The following is a 16,358-nucleotide window of genomic DNA, read 5'->3' as shown; positions in this document are numbered from 1 at the left end:
ATAGGCTTAGTTGGCTCGCTGTGGATATACCGTCCCCATACAACAATGCCTGCAGTAACGTTACACTGTCTGTGTGCGTAGGAGGTCGACAGAGGACAGATCCCTAATGATATTAACATTGCACTGTAGTAGTTGTGCCTCAGGGAACTTCAGCCCCAATCTTTTATATCGTAAATTCATTAAAGGGCATGGCATTAAGGGGGCTTCAAACACCCTCCCAGGCTTTGTTCAAGGGGTAATTAGTGACATCAAGTGACATATGTCATTAACCCAAGTGCTCATTAGACTATTAAGCACATCTCACCTCCTCAGCAGCAGGAAATACTCTATGTCAGAATACCAGGATATTGTACAGGAAGTTAAGTTGAAAGCAAACAAGTAAAACAGGAAGGTGGACTCCAGTAGAGACTCTCACTATTTTCAGACCTAAATGTCAGGGATGTATTCACAAAAAATCCCAGATGAGTGCTGGTCTAGGCTCAGTTTAGTTTTTTAGATCATATAATAAATATGATTATGGGAAACTGATCTTATATCAGCACTCCTAATCTGAGATAAATTACAGGCAGTATGTATGAATTTATCAAAATATTAAATACTAGTGCCACCCAGAGACCCTGTGTATTGTGTGACTTAGATGTGCTCCTACATGTGATGGTCAGCTCCCTGTCATGCCCAGGGTCACTGTTGGAATGTCAGCCTCTTTCCCTAACGTTTTGACCACGTTTCTTTTGCAACATAAGACTTCTCTGACAGCTGAGATTAACATGTGATTAACATGGTATGTGTCCGAAATGGCACCCTATTCCCTTTATAGTGCATTACTTTTAACCAGGGTCCATGGTCAAAAGTAGTGCATAGGGTGCCATTTGGGAAGCATACGTGGCCTTTAGGATAAACTCCCCTCTTGTTTTAATAAAGCACATGGTGGGTCAATGCATCGGTTCAAAGAGGTCTGTTGATGTTCAACCTTTGCATTTGTTTTATCTTTATCACATACTGGGGCAAATGTAGGACTTTCATTAAAACAACTAGCTAAAGGAAAACAGTGAGATTCATGCTGATTAACGAAGGGGTGTTTCACACACAGTGATTCAAGACTAATATTAAATCCCAAAAGAAATCTTTGTGGCTCTGGAGCCCATCCATCAGATTGGCCTGGGGTCATGACATGCACATTACCGTCTCCTCCACCCGGCCCCTCCTCCAGCCCCGAACAATCACCACCAGAGAGTAATGCAGAATCCCTATTCCTCTTCGTTTCCCCCAAGCCATGTCTGACATCATACTATTCCCCATGTTATTATGCTGCTTTTTGTTCAGGAAATATTGACTCCTGTTCTTTTCATTTGAGATATTTGTTGTGATGTTTGATGTATTTTGATGGCTGGCCTGCTTTATTACCATAATGTATCTTTCTGGAACTTTTTGATCGTTTTCAACATATGAATGATGTATTAGGAGTCAGATACAGGATCTATATGTGTTTTCACAATGAACACAAGCTGTATGTCTCAGGTGAAACTGATAAAAATGCATGGAAACAAATGTGGAAATGAACACCCTTGTACACTGTTGCTGGTTGGTCATGATGCACGAGGTAAAGTAGATTTGCTGAGATTTTGAGAGGTAGAGAGGTAGAGAGAAGGTAGAGAGGTAGAGAGAGGTAGAGAGAGACAGAGACATACTGAACCCTCTCCTGCCTGCATACATGTAGCTAGTTAAGCAGCAGCTATGTGTTAATTAGAGCGAATGGGCAGGTATCTTAATTAATCAGAGGTGAAAGCAGCCTTCACAGAGGGATTACACATTTACTGCCAACATATCATTAGCTTAATCCTAAATTAAAGAAATGAACACAAAAAGGGTTTTGGAGATAACCTTACTGTTTCATCCATTAAACACAGGATACAGCATGTTGTGTTTGTAAACACAAGGATGATGGATCCATCTGTATGGCCACAGTGGGATGATCATTTTGATCCCCTCCACACGAATCAAAGTGTATCGGGGAAACTCAACATCCAATGAACACTATGACCTCCAATAGAGCTGGTCATTAGGCCACATTTCAGAAGAGGCTAGTGGGAGGAGCTATAGGAGGACAGGCTCATTGTAATGGCTGGAATGGAATTAATGGAACAGAGTCAAACATGTGGTTTCCATATGTTTGACGTGTTTGATACCATTCCATTGATTCTATTACAGCCATTACAACGAGCCCCATCCTCCTATTGCTCCTCCCACCAGCCTCCTCTGATGCATTTGCTTCTCATGGCTTATTATGAGTCTGGATTAGAGGGTAGGTAGGCTTTTCTATGCACTCTCAACCACTCCTCTTGGGATTTGTCCCAGGCTCTAATGTCTGTTAAACTGGTCTGATCTGATTGGCAGATGCCGTACTGATCAGAGACCCAAATATTGCTCGAGCTTCAGTCTGATAGAATAATTTGTATATTTAAGATAATGACGACAGTATTCCATATGAAACCATATAATTGTATGAAATGTGTTAAGAGTCATAATTCAATAATGTGTGACTAGGCCATTGTGTTACTATTTCGCAATATGAGCTGGGTATAGTTGAGACATTCAAGGCCAACTGAACTATCGACACACATCTGTGTGTGTGTGTGTGTGTGTGTGTGTGTGTGTGTGTGTGTGTGTGTGTGTGTGTGTGTGTGTGTGTGTGTGTGTGTGTGTGTGTGTGTGTGTGTGTGTGTGTGTGTGTGTGTGTGTGTGTGTGTGTGTGTGTGTGTGTGTGTGTGTGTGTGTGTGTGTGTGTCACATCCTGACGTTAGTTCCTTTTTTATGTCCCTATTTTAGTTTGGTCAGGGAGTGAGTTGGGGTGGACATTCTATGAGTTCTATGTTTTTGTATTTCTGTGTTTGGCCTGGTATGGTTCCCAATCAGAGGCAGCTGTTTATCGTTGTCTCTGATTGAGAACCATACTTAGGCAGCCTGTTTTCCCACTATGGGTTGTGGGTAGTTTTCTGTTTTGTGTTGCTGCACCTTACAGGACTGTTTCGTTTTCGTTTCACTCTCTTTGTTATTTTGTTTAGTGTTTCTGTTCTAATACATATAACATCAACACTTACCACGCAGCGCATTGGTCCGATCCTTCATACTCCTCGTCAGAAGATGAAGACAATCGTTACAGTGTGTGTGTGTGTACAAAAAAAGACTGGCTCTGCATTTGAGGGCCAGAGTACTCTCTGAATAAAATATGAATCTATTGCAGAATCTGTGACTTTGTCTAATTCTTTATTAACCAGAGATTAACGACCTCAGGGGAAATAGACAGGGCTTGAGTGATAGCTGAGTTCAACCATTGGGATAAAAAACCTCGTGACACAGTCCCTATCTTTGTCTTTTCATTTTTTATTTAACACCCCCCCCCCTGCCAAACCTGACGACGCTGGGCCAATTGTGCACCGCCCTATGGGACTCCCGATCACGGCTGTTTTTGACACAGCCTGGGAACGAACCAGGGTGTGTAGTGATGCCGTAGACCGCTGTGCCACTCTCTGACTGGCTGGTGCATTAATGCAGTGGTGAGGTTGTAACACCATGCCATGCCATGCTCATCATCATTAAGGGACTGCATTGCTGTGAGGGACTTTAAAAGCAGAAAAGCATAATGGACCATATATGACCAGAGAGAGGAGAGATAATGAGATCATTGTTAGTGCTATCCGGCTTCCTTGGGACGTCCCTACCCTAAACCCTAACCCCTACCCTAATCTTAACCATAACTCTTACCGTAACCATTTGAAATGTCAACTTCAATGGGGTGGGGATGTCCAAAGGTACCGGATAGCAAGGACCATGAGATCATGGCAATGGGAAAGACTATTAATGATTGAACACATCATCCCTCTCTCTCAGCTGAATTGATATAAAACATTACCATACATACAGAACTTGTTCCAGGTACTTAAAAAATTCAGTATTCAGTGCAGTGCTGTACACACTTCAAATGTGGTTTCAGGACACTTGGTTTTGATCTTCTAATTGTTTTGTTTTTTCAGCTGCCCTAACGCAGCTCCATATCTAATCTATCATTTGGGGGGTAATGACGATGACATGACCCAGGTGTCTTTTGCTGCCATCCCTGTCCTAAAACTTCAGCTCCAATTCAAACGTATATGCACCCATCCATTCCATTTTAGCCCACTACTCTTTCAAATGACTTAATCTTGTTACAGGACATCTCCATGAGAGGGACGCCTTTTTCTCTGAGGCGAGGCTCTTGGGCATGTGGCAGATGCCCTCCTTTCTTCATGGGGCCCTCATTTAAATCACAGCAGCTGGGTAGTGCAGGGGTGAGGGGAGACAGTAGGGAGGGATGGGGAGTGATGGGGGGTGGAGGAGGGACATGTGGAGTGATGGGGTGTGGAGGAGGGGAATGGGGAGTGGGGGGCATCTGTTTGGCTAGTGCATAATCTGGCACACTTCTATACACCGAAACCCCAAGGCTTTGCATCCTTTGATCCACAAAGGTGCCTGCAGGCTGGGGCAGGGGTATGCCTGGTCTGTCTGGCCTTTCCCCAGGGCTCGGAGGCAGGGAGTGGGAGCCACAGGGTAGGGGCAGGGGGGCATGGATGGAGAGATGGCAGGTTGTCTGCTCACAGACAGAGATGCTGCCGCGGAGGGTGTACAGAAGCGCACGCGTCAGTCTGTGTGATGCTCACTTTATTCCCTTTGTTAGCCCACGCTGCACTCTCGAGATGTCATTTTATATGCCACCACATATGGTAACCCTGGCATGAGTAACGGAGAACTGCAGTGGAAATTTCATTTATTTTCTGAATAGGTTGATGCATGGTGAGTGCGTGCTCTCCTGAGGCAGATAGTAGGCTAGACTACATGTCAGGTTCCTGCAGCTTGTCTTTGTTGTTTGTCCATTGTAGCAGCATTTAAGCAGGCCTAGAATGATTCAGGCATCTCACAAATAGTTGTATGAGGTCCAGTGCGCAGGAGCAATACTTCATTATGGTCCTTCTGTAGCTCAGTTGGTAGAGCATGGTGCTTGTAACGCCAGGGTAGTGGGTTCGATCCCTGGGACCACCCATACGTAGAATGTATGCACACATGACTGTAACTCGCTTTGGATAAAAGCGTCTGCTAAATGGCATATATTATTATTATATTATATTATTCATGATCACAGAGAAAAACCATTGTAAACAATTGAGTAACAACATGCCGCTTTTTAATTTAAGTATGCTCTCTAAAAGGTATTTAGTCTGTTATTTAGTCTGTCTCTGAATGATAAAATGATCATGTGTTCTGAGAGGGTCGTTCAACACACTGAGGTCTATCAGAAAGTGGTTATCCCAGTTAAATTGTAAGTGCTATTGTCCTTTTTATTGTGCTCAATCTGTTGGGAGCCTTTTCCTGATGGTATAGGATGGCTCTAGGCACTCCCGGCCTGTTGCAGCTGGTAAAACGCTGAAGAGGTCTTGCCCCCCAGATTTGCATTTTTTGTACCAGAGAGGCTGTTAAAGTGGTAGAAGGGCTCAGGGACCCACTTGTCAGTGTGGGTCCCCTTGGTCTCAGTGCTGCCTCAGGGGGAAAGAAGAGGAGCCTCTCATCCTTGAGGGGCCTTTGTTTTGCCTTGACGGCTACACTGCACCCATCGTAATGGGATTATGGCTCCTACTGGAGGAGATTTTATATATACAAAAGAGAGAGCGATGGGAGAGAGACAGAAGAGAGAAGAGAGATGAGAGAGAGAGAGACTGGTTGAGGAAATAGACTTGTGTGGTCAAACAAAGAGAATGAGAATCCTCGAACGAGGTTAGAGAGGGAACCTTGAGAGAAGAGCCCCCCATGTGTGAGAGGGAGTGAGAGAGAGAGAGTTGTAGTTCACCGCTCTCTGACTGGTGAGATAACTTGTGCACCATCAGAAAATGACTGGTGCAGGATCATCACCTTGTGGTAAGAAAGAGAATGGCCAGAAAGAACGTCAGGGACAACCAGGCTCAGTGTCTCCCATTCCTAGTATTTACATTTTTTTTTCATGAAAACTAAAAGACACCAAGTTTCCCACTGCTTTGCCATTATGATCAAGCGGAATGCAATGGTTTGACAAGGCAGTGTAGCTTGTGGACAATGCTCTCAATCAGTCTAAATTATACATTTAAGCCAGCCTTCTTTAAAAAAAAATGTTTTACCTTTATTTAACTAGGCATGTCAGTTAAGAACGCATTCTTATTTTCAATGACAGCCTAGGAACAGTGGGTTAACTACCTGTTCAGGGGCAGAACGACAGATTTACATTTACATTTAAGTCATTTAGCAGACGCTCTTAGCTCGGGGTCCAACAGTGTAACCACTAGGCTACCCTGCCACCCCATTCTGACCATAAGTAAGAGTTACTGTATAAACAAGCCCATACATTCTGCAGTGAGCAATCTAATTATGTAACCACGTCCATGATAAGTATCTGTTCCTCTTAAGTATCTGTTCCTGGACACTCCTTGGAATTCAGAGTATGAAAAGGAAGTCTTGAAAATCTTTCGATCAACAGGCTCATGATCTCAACCTTTGTTTAACCGGAGAAAAGGAACCTGAACAACATTTGGAAAGATAATAATCATGTTTAACTGAGTCCGTGTGAACTGAAAGGGCATCTATGCAATAACTAGTGGAGTTTTATTCAAGGGCACTATTCTACGGTAAGGTAACCATGGTTACATACCATCTTCATTTTCAGCATTGGTAAAACTTTATTTGGATAGTCTCAAGTAGACGATTTGTAGACGTTCAGTAGATGTTCAATAACTGTCAACAACATTTCTACTAACTATCCACTAACCCTAGCCCTAACCCTAACCTTCACCCTTAGCCAAACCAAGTGTCATCTCAGCATTTCTTGAATAATTAATTCAACCGAACACTTATCTTATGGCCAAATTCAAAACAGGTACATTTTATTTATATATATACACTTTTCAGCTTTTGAAACAAATGACAAATTAGTATGGAGTTCAGACTACAGTAGTGGCATTGATGACGTAGGTCACAGTGACACTTTCATAGTGACACCCCTTTGCATCCGCCAAAAAAGAATGGCGCACGAGAGTGTTCTTGAAGAAATGGTAAAGTTTTGATTTTGAAGTATTCTTTTGGTCACTAAATGAATGAACAATGAGGCATAATAGGTTAAACTACTAGATTGTACATTATTGGCACACAGGTGTACATTATGGTGCCCCTGGAGCTCATCCTCTCAAACCTAAATCTACCGTAATGGCGGCAATACATAGTTGAATAAACCACTAATAAGCAGCTTGATAATAACATGACTATGTTCAGTATAGTGCACTGCAAACATCAGTTTAGTCATTACAATCAATAATGACTAAAATATACTATATTTGTTCTTAGAAGGATGTATTGAGGACAACAACAGCAAAAGTAGGAAGTGGTGCCGATCGTGAATTATCTTAATTTTCCCAGTGTGACTTTAATGTAACAGTTCAAAAACACTGTGAGTGGCGCAATATGCTGTGAAACCAACCGCTTCAGACTCCAGAATGATACTATGATATTATTGCTCAGTTATATTACTACCTTTTCGTTAGATTGGAAGCATAGCTATTTACTCCTTCGATCCTTCTTTTAAAAAACACCAGGTATTGTCTATATATAATTATGGATACATTGTGGCATATTACAGGACCCTACCCAGTGTGTGGACAATGCAGTGGCCTATTCATATGTAGTAGTTTATGAAACTGACACCTACCATTACTCACGAGATGCACTGGTATGTTTGTTTTACTTTGATTTATCATATACTTACTGAAAGAAGCTTGTAAAATACTTTCTTTGAATGACCATAATGTCAGGACACTAACTAAATATTGAACTAAAGATGGTTATGTTTTATACATTTCATTGCAGTGTAAGGATGACCCATTTGGTTTCAATGGGGTGGTGGTGACAGAAGAGGTGTCTTTTCCAATACGGAGATGTACTCCATTTCTAAGCCATAACAGGTGAGTTGTCTGTACATTATTGTCACGTTCCATTGTTTTGTCTTTGTTTGTTTTTTTTGTTGTTTAATTTTTACCCCGTTTCCTCCCCAATTTCGTGGTATCCAATTGTTTTAGTAGCTACTATCTTGTCTCATCGCTACAACTCCCGTACGGTCTCGGGAGAGACGAAGGTTGAAAGTCATGCGTCCTCCGCTACACAACCCAACCAAGCCGCACTGCTTCTTAACACAGTGCGCATCCAACCCGGAAGCCAGCTGAAAATCAAATCAAATCAAATGTATTTATATAGCCCTTTGTACATTAGCTGATATCTCAAAGTGCTGTACAGAAACCCAGCCTAAAAACCCAAACAGCAAGCAATGCAGGTGTAGAAGCACGGTGGCTAGGAAAAACTCCCTAGAAAGGCCAAAACCTAGGAAGAAACCTAGAGAGGAACCAGGCTATGTGGGGTGGCCAGTCCTCTTCTGGCTGTGCCGGGTGGAGATTATAACAGAACATGGCCAAGACGTTCAAATGTTCATAAATGACCAGCGTGGTCCAATAATAATAAGGCAGAACAGTTGAAACTGGAGCAGCAGCACGGCCAGGTGGACTGGGGACAGCAAGGAGTCATCATGTCAGGTAGTCCTGAGGCATGGTCCGAGGGCTCAGGTCCTCCGAGAGAGAGAAAGAAAGAGAAAAAGAGAGAATTAGAAAGAGCACACTTAAATTCACACAGGACACCGAACAGGACAGGAGAAGTACTCCAGATATAACAAACTGACCCTAGCCCCCCGACACATAAACTAATGCAGCATAAATACTGGAGGCTGAGACAGGAGGGTCAGGAGACACTGTGACCCCATCTGAGGACACCCCCGGACAGGGCCAAACAGGAAGGATATAACCCCACCCACTTTGCCAAAGCACAGCCCCCACACCACTAGAGGGATATCTTCAACCACCAACTTACCATCCTGAGACAAGGCCGAGTATAGCCCACAAAGAGCTCCGCCCAAGGGGGGGGGGGGCGCCAACCCAGAAAGGAAGATCACATCAGTGACTCAACCCACTCAAGTGACACACCCCTCCCAGGGACGGTATGAAAGAGCCCCAGTAAGCCAATGATTTAGCCCCTGTAATAGGATTAGAGGCAGAGAATCCCAGTGGAAAGAGGGGAACCGGCCAGGCAGAGACAGCAAGGGCGGTTCGTTGCTCCAGAGCCTTTCCGTTCACCTTCCCACTCCTGGGCCAGACTACACTCAATCATATGACCCACTGAAGAGATGAGTCTTCAGTAAAGACTTAAAGGTTGAGACCAAGTTTGCGTCTCTTACATGGGTAGGCAGACCATTCCATGAAAATGGAGCTCTATAGGAAAAAGCCCCGCCTCCAGCTGCTGGCTTAGAAATTCTAGGGACAATTAGGAGGCCTGCGTCTTGTGACCGTAGCGTACGTGTAGGTATGTACGGCAGGACCAAATCAGAGAGATAGGTAGGAGCAAGCCCATGTAATGCTTTGTAGGTTAGCAATAAAACCTTGAAATCAGCCCTTGCCTTTACAGGAAGCCAGTGTAGGGAGGCTAGCACTGGAATAATATGATCAAATTTTTTGGTTCTAGTCAGGATTCTCGCAGCCGTATTTAGCACTAACTGAAGTTTATTTAGTGCTTTATCCGGGTAGCCGGAAAGTAGAGCATTGCAGTAGTGTAACCTAGAAAAGCATGGATTAATTTTTCTGCATGATTTTTGGACAGAAAGTTTCAGATTTTTGCAATGTTACGTAGATGGAAGAAAGCTGTCCTTGAAATGGTCTTTGATATGTTCTTCAAAAGAGAGATCAGGGTCCAGAGTAACACCGAGGTCCTTCACAGTTTTATTTGAGACGCACCAATGTGTCGGAGGAAACACAGTGCACCTGGCAACCTTGGTTAGTGCGCACTGCACCCGGCCCGCCACAGGTGTCACTGGTGCACGATGAGACAGGGACATCCCTACCGGCCAACCCCTCCCTAACCCGGGCGACGCTAGGCCAATTGTGCGTCGCCCCACAGACCTCCCAGTCGGTTAGGACAGAGCCTGGGCGCGAACCTAGAGTCTCTGATGGCACAGCTGGTGTTGCAGTACAGCACCCTTAACCACTGAGCCACCCTTTTTGTCTTTGTTTTAGTATGGTCAGGGCGTGAGTTGGGGTGGGCAGTCTATCTTTTTTTTCTATGATTTGGGATTTCTGTGTTTGGCCTGGTATGGTCCCTCAATCAGAGGCAGCTGTCAATCATTATCCCTGATTGAGAACCATACTTAGGTAGCCTGTTTTCACCCTTAAGTTGTGGGTGATTGTTTTCTACATCCTGTGTTGGTTGGTTGGTTGGTTGGTTGGTTGGTTGGTTGGTTGGTTGGTTGGTTGATTGATTGGTTGGTTGGTTGATTGGTTGATTGGTCGGTTGGTATTTCAGTGTTCAGTTTGATTCATTAAATATTAACATCATGAACACATACCACGCTGAGCTTTGGTCCTCACCTTCTTCCATCACAGACGAGCGTTACAATTATATTTTAATGACCAGATAACTAAAAGATCTGAGGTTTGTTCAACTTGGAGGGAAACAGCGGTGAGCAGGTAGGAAGGACTATGTGGTCCTGCTTTTATAAGCATATTGAAATGAAAGGTATTTTTAAAGGTTTTATTTTTTAGGCCAAACAACCCTGCAGAAGCAGACAGAGGTCTGTCTGGAAATAATGGTGAGTTTACCAATTACTATCAGGAAACAGTTATGTTATATATATCAAACAAATATTTGGCAAGACATGGATTCTTATAAAGCACTGTTCTTTTCACCTGGAACTGCATTATGAATTCATGATACAAATTACTATGGTATTCCTCATCTAATTCATGAGAAGGTTGCTTGATCATTGAGATTTTATCTTCCCTCATATTCAGGAGAAATGCTAGATCTGGTGGCAGTAAATGAACAATCTTTTCCAAACTTCACTCCAAGACGATCTGACCATGTGCATATAACTCATATATATCCTAGTGTGAACAACTACCTCACTCAAGGTAAGGGGCATGGGAACTTCAATAAGCACACATAGTACAGCCAGAAGAATAGCTGTGTACTTAACAATCTTTGTCAGAATTATGTGACGCAATATACAGTACCAGTCAAGTCTGGACACACCTACTCATTCAAGGGTTTTTCTTTATTTGACTATAGTAGTGAAGACATCAAAACTATGAAAAACACATTGAATCAGGTAGTAACCAAAAAAGAGTTAAACATATCAAAATATATTTGAAAAAAAACTTTTAATTGAACCTTTATTTAACTGGGCAAGTCAGTTAAGAACAAATTCTTATTTACAATGACGGCCTACAAAAAGGGCAAAAGGCCTCCCGCGGGGACGGGTGCTGGGATTTTTTATTTTTTTATTACAAAAATTTGAAATATTGGAGAAGCGAGACAACACAACACTACATAAAGGGAGACCTAAGACAACAACATAGCAAGGCAGCAATGCATGACAACACAACATGGTAGCAACACAACATGGTAGCAGCACAAAACATGGTACAAACATTATTGGGAAAAGTCAACAGCATAAAGGCAAGAATGTAGAGACAACAATATATCATACAAAGCAGCCACAACTGTCAGTAAGAGTGTCTATGACTGAGTCTTTGAATGACGAGATGGAGATAAAACTGTCCAGTTTGAGTGTTTGTTGCTGGTAGTCACCTGGTTCATTATGTAGTCACCTGAAATGCATTTCAATTAACAGATGTGCCTTGTTTAAAGTTAATTTGTGGACTTTCTTTCCTTCTTAATGCATGTGAGACAATCAATTGTGTTGTGACAAGGTAGGGGTGGTATACAGAAGATAGCCCTATTTGGTAAAAGACCAAGTCCATATTATTGGAAGAACAGTTCAAATAAGCAAAGAGAAACAACAGTCAATCATTACTTTAAGACATGAAGGTCAGTCAAACTCGAACATTTCAAGAACTTTAAAAGTTCCTTAGAGTGGAGGCGCAAAAACATTAAGCGCTATGATGAAACTTACTCTGAGGACCGCCACAAAGGAAGACCCAGAGATACTTCTGCTGCAGAGGATAGGTTCATTAGTTACAAGCCTCAGAAATGGCTAAATAAATGCTTCAGAGTTTCAAGAAACAGACCCATCTCAACATCAACTGTTCAGAGGAGACTGCGTGAATCAGGCCTTCATGGTCGAATTGCTGCAAAGAAATCACTACTAAAGGACACCAATAAGAAGAGACTTGCTTGGGCCAAGCAATGGACATTAGACAGATGTGGTCCTTCTGTAGCTCAGTTGGTAGAGCATGGCGCTTGTAACGCCAGGGTACATGACTGTAAGTCGCTTTGGATAAAAGCGTCTGCTAAATGGCATATATTATTTATTATTATTATATTATATATTATTATTATATATTATTATATCATATATTATAGATGGAAATCTGTCCTTTGGTCTGATGAGTCCAAACTGGAGATTTATGGTTCCAACCGCCGTGTCTTCGTGAGACGCAGAGTAGGTGAACGGATGATCTCTGCATGTGTGGTTCCCACCGTGAAGCAAGGAGGAGGGTGTGTTATGGTGTGGGGGTGCTTTTCTGGTGACACTATTATTTATTTAGAATTCAAGGCATACTTAACCAGCATGGCTACCACAGCATTCTGCAGCACTATGTCCTCCCATCCGGTTTGGGCTTAGTGGGGCTATCAATTGTTTTTCAACAGGACAATGGCCCAACACACCTCCAGGCTGTGCATGGGCTATTTGACCAAGAAGGAGAGTGATGGAGTGCTGCATCAGATGACCTGGCCTCCACAATCAACCGACCTCAACCCAATTGAGATGGTTTGGGATGAGTTGGACCGCAGAGTCAGCCAATAAGTGCTCAGCATATGTGGGAATGGTTGAGAGAATGCCAAGAGCGTGCCAAGCTGACAAAAAAGGCAAAGGGTAGCTACTTTGAAGAATGTCAAATATAAAACGTATTGATTTGTTTAACTCTTTTTATTTTTTTTGTTACTACATGATTCCAAATGTGTTATTTCATAGTTTTGATTTCTTGACTATTATTCTACAATGTAGAAAATAGTCTAAATAAATAAAACCCTTGAATGAGTAGATGTGTCCAAACTTTTGACTGGTACTGTACATTCACAGCCAGTTTATTAGGTACACCACCACGGTCATGAAAATTGAACGCTCCTACACACAGTGACTCACGTGGCCACCGCTTGCTATATAAAGCAGACAGACAGGCGTCGAGGAATTCAGACACTGTTCAATAGAATGGACAAAATAAGTGAACTAAGCAACTTTGAGCTAGAGTGTTGTATGATCGTCGGTGCCAAGTGCACCGGTGGCCAGTATCTCAAACGGCTGGCCTCCTGGGCTTCACACACCATAGTGTCTAGGGTTTACAGAGAATGGTGCAACAAACACCATCCAGTCAGCGGCAGTCCTGTGGGCAAAAACAGCTTGTTGATGAGAGAGGTCAAAGGAGAATGGCAAGGCCATGCGGGCCACAAACAGACAAATAACGGGGTAGTACAACAGTGGTAAGCAGAATGGCATCTCAGAACACAACTTTTTGATCCTTGTTACGGATGGGCTATTGCAGCAGACGACCACACCGGGTTTCACTCCTATCAGCTAAAAACAAGAAGAAGCGGCTCCAGTGGACAAGCGATGACCAACGCTGGATAATAGAGGAGTGGGAAAACATCGCCTGATCCGACGAATCTCGGTTCCTGTTGCGTCATGATGACAGTCAGGATTTGGCATAAGCAGCATGAGTCCATGGATCTATCCTGCCTGGTACAGGCTGGTGGTGTACTGGTGTGGGGAATGTTTTCCTGGTACATGTTAGGGCCTTTGATACCAATTGAGCAACAACATTTCCGACATTTTGTATAATCCATGCCCCGAATAATTCCGGCTGTTTTGGACCCAGTACTATATGGGTGTACCTAATAAACTGGCCATTGAGTGTATTTAGCTATGCTTTTCATCTTCAGGTGTTGGAGCTGTCCAGACTGCAGTACAAATAACTAAAGCAGTTGTATGTCATGGTAAATGTGGAGCATTTGATCACGCATGATTGACCCCCCAAAAACTATTTTTTCCCAAGGTCTGCACTATTTCCTATGCATTCTTCTTAAATGTAGTTAACATAGTTTATATGAGAAGGTATTATGCTGTACCAGATTTGTGTTTGATCATCAAGCTTTTCATCTCCCCTCCAGAAATAGTGGATCTGGTGGCCGTAGAAGAACAATCCTTTCCAAACTTCACTCCAAGACCTTCTCATCATGTGCATCTACCTCATATACATCCTACTGTGAACAACCATCTCACTCAACGTCAAGGGCATGGCTCACTACAACAAGGTACATACAGCCACAACAATATCTGTGCCCAAAATAAACAATCGTTGAACTATAACTGTTACTACGAATGACGCCTGAAATATCTAAACATATAGTAAACCAAATGACTTAATCATTTGTGCTGTTATACAATCCAATACAGAGAAGCCAAATGGTCCACTGAGCAATCAGTCCAAATTATGTCAAGCAATATATGTAGCTAAACACTGCATTTTCATTAGCTTTGACGCTGTCCAGAGAACAAATAACTAAAGCCAACCTGCTACTGTATGTCTGGTTGCATGTCTTGTTAGATATGGAGCCCTCAGGACTGATCGAGCGTTGGTATCAAGAATCGAACACGGTGGACGATGACAAACAGGATTGGGAGGAATACTGAGCTAAAGTGGCATGATGTTGTCTGAGCATCAGCATAACGTAACATCACAGACAGCAAAATCAGCAAAGGGGGTCAATAAGTTAAACATTTGACCTTAGCAAACACATACTGTAACCTTCCTGTTTGCTTTGCTTCCAGCTCCTGTGTTGTATTGTACAGTTTGTAACGTTCCTGTAAATCATTATTAATCAACTATTGTAAGTTAATAAAAAACAAAAATGTGAATGTTTTGTCCCTCTGGTTCATAGGAATAGCTGTCAGTAGATCTGTAAAGTAATTTGATCATTTTACTCACCACCCCTAATAACTCTTGCCAAACATGATGTTTATTCATAAGTAAACAGTTAACAGCATATACAGTTGAAGTTTACATACACTTGAGACAAATACATTTAAACTCAGTTTTTCAATTCCTGACATTTAGTCCTAGTAAAAAATACCCTGTCTTAGGTCAGTTAGGATCACTACTTTATTTTAAGAATGTGAAATGTCAGAATAATAGAGAATTTATTTCAGCTTTTATTTCTTTCATCACATTCTCAGTGGGTCAGAAGTTTACATACATTCAATTAGTATTTGCCTTTAAATTGTTTAACTTGCGTCAAATGTTTCGGGTAGCTTCCCACAATAAGTTAGGTGAACTTTGGCCCATTCCTCCTGACAGAGCTGGTGTAACTGAGTCAGGTTTGTAGGCCTCCTTGCTCACACACACTTATCAGTTCTGCCCACACATTTTCTATGGGATTGAGGTAAGGGCTTTGTGATGGCCACTCCAATACCTTGACTTTGTTGTCCTTAAGCCATTTTGCCACAACTTTTGAAGTATGCTAGGGGTCAGTGGTTCTTCCTTGCTAAGCAGCCTTTCAGGTTATGTCGATTATAGGACTCGTTTTACTGTGGACATAGATACTTTTGTACCTGTTTCCTCCAGCATCTTCACAAGGTCCTTTGCTGTTGTTCTGGGATTGATTTGCACTTTTCACACCAAAGTACATTCATCTCTGGGAGACAGAACGCGTCTCCTTCCTGAGCGGTATGACGGCTGCGTTGTCCCATGGTGTTTATACTTGCGTACTATTGTTTGTACAGATGAACGTAGTACCTTCAGGTGCTTGGAAATTGCTCCCAAGGATGAACCAGACTTATGGAGGTCTACAATTTTTTTCTGAGGTCTTGGCTGATTTCTTTTGATTTTCCCATGATGTCAAGCAAGTTGGAAGGTAGGCCTTGAACTACATCCACAGGTACACCTCCAATTGACTCAAATTATGTCAATTAGCCTATCAGAAGCATCTAAAGCCATGACATCATTTTCTGGAATTTTCCAAGCTGTTTAAAGGAACAGTCAACTTAGTGTATGTAAACTTCTGACCCACTGGAATTGTGATGCAGTGAATTATAAATGAAATCTGCCTGTAAACAATTGTTGGAAAAATGATTGTGCACAAAGTAGATGTCCTAACCGACTTGCCAAAACTATAGTTAACAAGAAATTTGTGGAGTGGTTGAAAAACGAGTTTTAATAACTCCAATCTAAGTGTATGTAAACTTCCAACTTCAACTG

The 16,358-nt window shown here is 42.4% G+C and overlaps 1 long non-coding RNA gene across 2 annotated transcripts; it reads left to right on the top strand.

Moving 5' to 3' along the window:
- The first annotated feature begins 6,496 nt into the window (after positions 1 to 6,496).
- On the top strand, positions 6,497 to 15,019 carry LOC123993924. 2 transcript variants are annotated; one of them, XR_006831532.1, is made up of 7 exons: positions 6,497 to 6,683; positions 7,688 to 7,777; positions 7,915 to 8,009; positions 10,683 to 10,729; positions 10,932 to 11,051; positions 14,272 to 14,415; positions 14,709 to 15,019. It is a non-coding gene; the product is annotated as an uncharacterized LOC123993924 (long non-coding RNA). The 2 variants fall into 2 exon arrangements; XR_006831533.1 differs by lacking the exon at positions 10,683 to 10,729.
- Positions 15,020 to 16,358: the final 1,339 nt, after the last annotated feature.

The sequence above is a fragment of the Oncorhynchus gorbuscha genome, linkage group LG13 (genome assembly GCF_021184085.1).
Source record: "Oncorhynchus gorbuscha isolate QuinsamMale2020 ecotype Even-year linkage group LG13, OgorEven_v1.0, whole genome shotgun sequence".
Classification (NCBI taxonomy): Eukaryota; Metazoa; Chordata; class Actinopteri; order Salmoniformes; family Salmonidae; genus Oncorhynchus; species Oncorhynchus gorbuscha.
The sequence above is the reverse complement of the archived record's forward strand: the minus strand, read 5'-3'. Positions and strand labels throughout refer to the sequence as shown.